The sequence below is a fragment of the Polyergus mexicanus genome, unplaced genomic scaffold (genome assembly GCF_030449975.1).
Source record: "Polyergus mexicanus isolate NDT 795.1 unplaced genomic scaffold, iyPolMexi1.0 SCAF_3, whole genome shotgun sequence".
Lineage (NCBI taxonomy): Eukaryota > Metazoa > Arthropoda > Insecta > Hymenoptera > Formicidae > Polyergus > Polyergus mexicanus.
The window spans coordinates 10,915,352-10,923,548 of record NW_027223323.1 but is presented as its reverse complement, the minus strand read 5'-3'; positions in this window follow the sequence as shown (position 1 = coordinate 10,923,548).

Here is an 8,197-nt window from a genome sequence, read left to right as displayed (position 1 = left end):
TATAGATGTTGGATTACTATATTCTTTAAAAGCACTTTTTTAGACACAGCAATTCTTATGATAATAAAAAAATTTTTAATTTAAAATCTTATTTTTTATTAAAATATAATTATAAAATTACAATTTTAAGATAAAAATTATTTATGTTAAATATTGTTGTCTTAAATGTTTTTTTTTTTATTTTATTTTTACATGTATATAAATTATTTAAATTATGTATTGACATAATCATTTTCAAATTTGTAACAAGAACAGATTGTATGTACAGATTCTAATTTAATATTGTTCATATTCATTAATAAATATTTACATTATATATTTATATATTTTTTCAATTAAACCCTGCTATTTACATATTTTCTGATATTGTTTTTTAGATTCTTTTATTGTTATTTTAGATCTTGTCTTTATGCCTGAAGCTGAAACCTCTACAAGTCAGACAAACAATGAAAATACGCTAATTAATGAAAATAGTCAGTTGCACAATTTAAATGAAAATACCGTTGATTCAAATGAAATGATTGTTAATAATGTTTCCATAGGTATTAAATTAGTTTCATGTGCTCTATTAAAACTTTTTAAATTTAATTTTAATATATTTCACATTCATTAATATTGTTTTTATTTTAGATTTGTTTTCTATGTCTGCATCTCAGAATCCTGAAAATTGTGAAAACGACGAAGTTTCTATAGCCCATACATTAAAAACACAAAAATCTGCTTTAACATCTTCTTCTTCTTCTATGGCTGCTTGGGCATTAGGGAAGTCGCCCATACACCATTGTTTATCTGCTTTAACAGTTATACAGGATCATAACTATATAAATTCATCAAGAACACTACGACAGAAATATCTTAAACTAAAGCAGCGTTATATTTCGCGAGCTAAGGCATTGAAAATCAACAACCAACGGATTTCTAGATTGAGAAAAAAAATTGTCAACTTAAAGGAAAAATAAATAAAATAAAATAAAATCTTTCAAACTTGTACATTATATAATATATATGATGTATAGTATACCTTGAATTTTAAAATGTAATATTTTTCCAATGTTTTTGCATGCATCATATAGAAAAACAAAGAGAAAGAAACAAAAATTCGATTTTTAAATTGACTTAATTGACTATTCTTTTTCCTTAAATATCCTTTTTCACAATGTTGTAAACAGTCTTTTTTTATACATATTTAAATAATTAAAGTATGTTCAAATACATATTCTATATTTCGTGTATGTGTGTGCGTCTTTCTATTGTGCGTGTTTTTATTTAATTTGCAAAGTATATTTTATTTGGTTAAAATATTTAAGAACTTTAATACAATTTTTTTTACTTAATAAATATATATATTTGATATTATTATTATTATATTAATTTTATTTTGTTGCATATTTTAATTTATAATATTAAAATATAAAAATAAGATTAAAAATTAATTATATTAATAACATTAAAAATAATATTTAAAAACTTAAATTTTCCGCCAAGAAATGTAGACATAGCCCACAACTTTAATGGCTTCCGGTGTTCTATTGGTCACAGACTCTGAGCTGCGGATCCTTGTGTATTGTATGCCTTATCTAGTTATGTATAGAGATCAATGAAAAGGACATACTCCGTTTCGTGCCTCTTGCGTTCTCTCTCGCTCGCACGTAGCATGACGAAAGAGAGCGTTATGATTATCTTTGCAAGTATCGTAAAAACGTGGCGGATCGTTGTCGCGTGGAAGTTCTGTTTTTGAAGTCGTTTGAGGCGAATCATCACGTCGGGACCAAGACCGTTTGCGTTCCACATTGTTGTAAACAATCCACTTCTCATCACCAGTTATCATTCGTTTCAAAAAAGGATCGTTTTCTTCACGTTTCATGAGCATATCGCAGATGTTTATACGCGCCGTCAAATGAACTTCTTTGAGTTCATGAGGAATCCAAATATCGAGCTTGCTTACGTATCCCAGCTTCTTTAGATGGACATGAACACTTTTTTGACTGATCTTCAATGTTTCTGCCATCTCTCGTGTCGTGTAACGTGGGTTTGACTTGATCAATGCCTTTATTTTGTCATCATCAACCTCGGTGGGTCTTCTTGACCGAGAAGCATCTTTGAGATCAAAATCACCAGCGCGGAATTTCTTGAACCAGTTTTGGCACTGACGTTCTTGTAGAGCATTGTCACCGTAAACTTTACGCAATTTTTCACAAGCTTGACGCGCGTTCTTCCCTTTACGGAAGTAAAACAGTAAAATATGGCGAAAATGCACAGTTTGGTCTTCCATCTTCAACTTGTTGTAAAATCTCCAAAACTCAACCAAATTGCTCAATTTTTTTTTAGAATAAAGCTTAAACCCTCAGCTGTTAAACGATATATGATAAACATATGTGTGAATGACTCTAGTACTACCAAAATTGAACTAATGCTATCTGTTGCAAAAATACGCAATGACTTTTTACTCAACCCAATAACACGTAAGATAATCTGCACGTGTGAAGCCAAAACTAGTAACACTCTTATGATTATGTTACATCCAGACTCGAGGAAGGATGAGTCAGTGGAAGGGCGCAACCACTATCTTCATGATCCCGAAGTTAAACGTCTCGAAGCGTTAGAATCGGGTCGAATGAACTTGACAGTCCAAAAATCAGGTAAACGACCGTTAGGGTCGCTATTACTCTGTTTTTCAGAAGTTCGACGGTCCCTTTTTGGTAAAAGAATTTAATCTCTATTACGCGGGATGGGACCAGGTGCTATCTTTTGACTGGAGAATGAGAGGGGTTAATAAAGATTGGATTTAAATTAGAATATAAATTTATTCATAATAAATTAAACTACAATACTTTTGTGTACATTATATCAAATGATGAGAACAATTTATTTTAATATGCGCATGGGTGTGTGTGTGTGTGTGTGTGTGTGTGTGTTTGGTTGTTCGCGGTTCTTACAATCGTACGGAGGACATCAGTCAGAATAATGTGGCAAGATTCTATTATTAATATTGAATTTCTGACTGGTTATTACAAAATATCTGTTAGAAAAAGAAAATAAAACAATTTATGTGAGTGAGTGTGTGTAATTACTACTACTACTGTTGGCTAAGGTTGAAATTTACGGAAATTCGCGTCTTCTGACTCGCGGAACGGACCCTTGCGGTAGCGGGTTGGAATTTATAAGTTTTTCCCGATCTGGTTCTCACTATGGGCGATGACAACGTTATTTATTGCGGGAATAAAAAATATAATTAAACTGAATTATTAGAGACCTACTTTCGTTGCTGGCCCTTAATTGGTAGGTTGAGTAAACTTGTCGTCCTTCGCTAAGATGTGGGTGCCGGGTTGCCCTAGAGACGACGCCAAGATGAGGACACTGATGTTGAACTGGTCACTCTTTGAGTTTTTTTCTCTTAATGCGCGCACACGAGACTAATTGCCCGGCACTGAATCTATGAATCTCTGAATCTATGAATCTCTGAATCTATGAATGCTGAATCTATGAATGTTGTATCTATGGAAGCTGAATCTATGACTGCTGGAATCTATATGCGCTGCTGTTTTACGAGTTCTTTCTTTTATATAATTTCTTTTTTGAGGGTGTCTTCTAATTTTAAGAGTGGGATCTTTCAAAACTTTAACGAATTGAAATTATGCAAAAGTAGGGATTCTTCAAGATTTTAACGAATTAGAATCGTGCCAGTGTCCTCATTCGGCAGGGAGTGTCTCCTATTTTCGTATTTTTACCCGTGCTGATCGTCAGTTGGTGAGTTCGATATTAGTTCAAAAGTTCTTTAAACATTAACCTTTCCGGGGGAACCTCGCGCACATGATCTGATTAGAAAAGGGTCTTACTTCCTTATAATTATTTTTGTCAACGTTGATGCAGCTGTGTTTATTACTTGTCCGTTAGAAAATTATTATCAGTATTAATGCAACTGAGTTTATTAAACATTTCGTTAAAAGTTCTTGTTATCTCGTTGTTCTTCCGCCGGAAATTCTATTGCAAGGGGTAGCTGTTATTTTTTATTTATCTCGAGACCAGCATGATTTCCATCACCGATTTTCTTGCGTCTTTCTCACGGATACTCGTGGATATTGTTACTGATAAATGACAGTGTTTAAAAGAAACGTACGGCACAAGATGCTTTGTTTATTGAACGGTTCGTTCTTATCACCAACTGACGATCGTTACCGCAACGTCGCGGAAGAAAGGAATCGTGGAGTCGCCAGGACGTAACAATTAGAACACGTAGAATACTTCGCTAAATAGCACGCAACGAATAAATTAACAAAATCAATACGAAAAATCGTACCGTGTACAACAGGCTTTATCAGGTTTCTACAGATTTCAACAAAATTCTTCAAGACTCCAAAAATCCTCTAGATAATAGCTAATGATTGCTTATCTAGTCAAAATACAATTCAAGATATTTATTATGAAAAAATTAATAAAATTTTTAAAATTATATTAGGTTAGAAAATCTGTCATTTTTAATTAATTATATACATATTCAATTAATTCACCATAATTATAAATAAAATACATAATTACTTATATATATATATATATATATATATATATATATATATATATATCACTTTTGTCTTTATATTTATTATTATTTTTATTTTTTGCATTCTTGTCGTAGTATCATCTGTAGCTGGCAACAAAACCATAATAAAATATAGCACCGAACCTATTACCAAAAACTAGCGTGCTAGCACGCACAGCAACATAACGCAGCACGCAGCACATAATATTTCTAGTTGCGTAGCCCTTATAATTGCTAGCAAAATGTCTCGCATGCAATCTAGTACGCGAAATCGTATTGTATGTCGCAAGCTTTAGCCACACAGATGTTTACTTCTCATATATAGAGTCCTATATAATCAGAGAGGCGACAATAGCGTCTCGCTTGCTGATTGACTGATTGCTATGGGTCCGTTCCACTTAAAGGTTGTATTACACTAAGGGTTGCGGGCTCGGTTACGGTTGACGATAACGGATTGACCAATCCGAACAAAGCAGCTTGCCGGTTGATTGGTCAATCCGCAACTGTCAACTGTAATCCTAATCGCAACCGAGCCCGCAACCTGTAGTGTAATACGGCCTTAAAGACCGTATTCAAGAAGATTAGAGAACAGGAGACCGAACCACAGATTAATAGATAGATAGCCAAAGGCCCGGATGAAGGTGAGACCGGCATTTCCGTGCAACACACTTTGCCGCTTACCGACTCATTTTACCCCTGGTTTGAGTCTGGGGTAAACTCCGTTGACTTTACCAACAGACTTTGCCCCTGGTTCGATTCCAGGCTAAATTCCTTTGGTTTTATCAACAGACGTTGCCCATGGCGCGAGTCCAAGCTAATTCATCATGAGACAAATGAAATATGAGAGAGATTTGCCTCTTATATCGGAAATAAGTTGGCGCTAGAAATTCATTTTTAAATAATTAATAGCTCAAACGATTGCTCCTTAATTGCTCCGTCAGAATCCACAATTGCTCCCCTTTTAAAATTAATAGTTTTTGAAACAAAATAAAATCAACAATGAAGAGTATGGCTTTCTATTATTAAAATTTTGAAAATGCTTTGAATGTTTATAATTATTTGTCGCTGATTGTATCATATATCTCCGCGCTGATTGACTAATTACAATAATAAATTGTGACGAAATTATTCATCGCATCGAAAAATAGTATTAAATATTATTCTTTATAAATTTTCATTCTCTATTGAACGGCGCTGAGAAAATGCGACACTTCTTTAATAGTATGTCATATCAAATACACCTACAAACCCCCCCTCCCCTCTCCCTCCCCTCACACACATATATATATATCGTATATGTATATATATATATATATATATATATATATATATATATATATATATATAGATATATACCCACTTAACCACATCTCTTCTAACAGATATTGCCAAGTGCTTGCTACAAATTATTGTCAGCAAAAAGGCTACAAATTTGGTACAAGAGTTATTACCGATTAAGTTGGCAGATTGCCGGCAAGAATAAAGTTTGCTACCATAACTACACAGCAAATTAGCGGCAGAAACCGAGCAAAGCTTGCTGACATGACTGACATCAGATTGTCGGCAAAAACTGAGCAAGATCTGGAGTGCGCAATCTGATGACAAATTGGCAGCAAAAACCGAACAGAATCTGCAGCTTATTACAAAGTATTATAAAATAGTTCAGTCACTTATCGCTATGCGGCGCGTTATTCATTATCTATACCCGTATTCAAATTCTTGTCATGAGTATATATAAAGCCTGCAAAATGCTAATAATATTATAATATATATATTTATATCAGTTCAATTTTTGACACAATTCTTATACAGAAAATTCAGATATTAAACTGATTTTTAGCAAACCGGACAGATAATTGTTCGATTTTCACTTATTCAAACAATTTCTGTTCAAAAAGATCTTCAACTTTATAAATTAAATTATTTAAACTTAAATTATTAAATTGCTTACCCAGTAAGCAATTTGATAACAAATTGTTGTCAAACTGGCATCAAATTCGCTCAAAACTTGGTAACAAATCCAGTGCCATCTGTGTCCGCATTAAACTTGTGTTTTGGTGACAAAACTTGCTGACATAACCATGACAGCAAATTGAGGGCAAAAACCGAGCATAGCTTGACATGATTTGATGTCAAATGGATGGCAAAAATCAAGCAAGATCTGCACAAGACAATCTGATAGCAGATTGTCAGCAAAAATTGAACAAATTCATGTATGCATGCGTATGCGAGGTGAGTGCATAATATGCGAAAATATGTGCATGTGCCAGGATGTGAGAGCGCGTGGGAAAGTGTGCGAAATGTAAGAAATCAAAGCGAACGACAGTAAGTCGATATCGATTTGCCAGATGACATGTCTCGTGAAACTTTTGTATAGTACATCTTAATCTTATATAATAAAGTAATTTATTTATATACAGGATGGCCCCGAACGTTCCAACCAGACTTTGAGATCTTATAGGAAATTTAATTCTGAACAAAAAATTTCCTATAAACATGGGTCGAAAAATGCTTCTATAAGAAGTTATCACTCAAAAACCTCTGGTGCAAAGGAAGAGCAAAAGATGAAAAGAAAATGAAATAAAAAGAAAATAAAACTTAATAAATTTCTTGAAAAAACGATAAAAATAAAAAATAAAAATCTTTTTCTTTTATGAAAACAAAACAAATTTTTTTAAACTAAAATAGCACGTAATAGTAGAAAATAAATAAAGACGTGAAAAAACGAACTGTTCTCAAAATGTCCCCCCCTAGCTCCAATACACTTTCGGCATCGAGAGAAACAACTTTTGTTTCGGTACTTTTTGTTAAAAGACGTATATTTTCTATGATATTTGGAAAAATGTGTAAAATAATCACGATTTCAGAGGTTTTTGATAACTTCTTAAGAAAGCATTTTTCGACCCATGTTTATAGGAAATTTTTTGTTCAGAATTAAATTTCCTATAAGATCTCAAAGTCTGGCTGAAACGTTCGGGACCACCCTGTATAATAAAAAAGTTGTGTAAAATTAGTATTATAGTGGCTTTTAACTCACTATAAATTTTATACTTTTTTATTTATTGTTCTTGATGGCCTCTGCAATGTCTATATTTGAAAATCAATACACAGGGTGATTCAAAACAACCTTCTGTCCTTACAATATCATATACTTGACTCAATTCTAAGACGATTTTTCCTTTGCCAAAATTTTTTCCAAGGCTTAGTTTTTAAATTATAAGCCAAAATAGTTAACAAATTACGGGCCGCGTACGCGAGGTAGGCAGGAGCAGCGCAACTCACCGCCCCATGCTGGTGATTACGTGAGGCGCTTGCTGCGATCAATTATTTGCTATATGCGATGGGGTATGTGTGAGAGAGAACGTATACGCGTATACACACACATACACATTCTCTCTCTCTCTCTCTCTCTCTCTCTCTCTCTCTCTCTCTCTCTCTCACTCACTCACTCACTCACTGACTCTTACCTTGTGTGTAGAAATTCGTTGCCCTCATACGACTCAATAAGTAATATTTCCGTGTGATACAACGAGTAACTAGCAAACTTTTTTTCACTCACAGATTGTACCACTTATCAAACTTTTACAAATTAATCCACGCACTTTATCGATAAACTGAATTTATTAAAAAAAACGATGTTATTATACATCATTATATTTT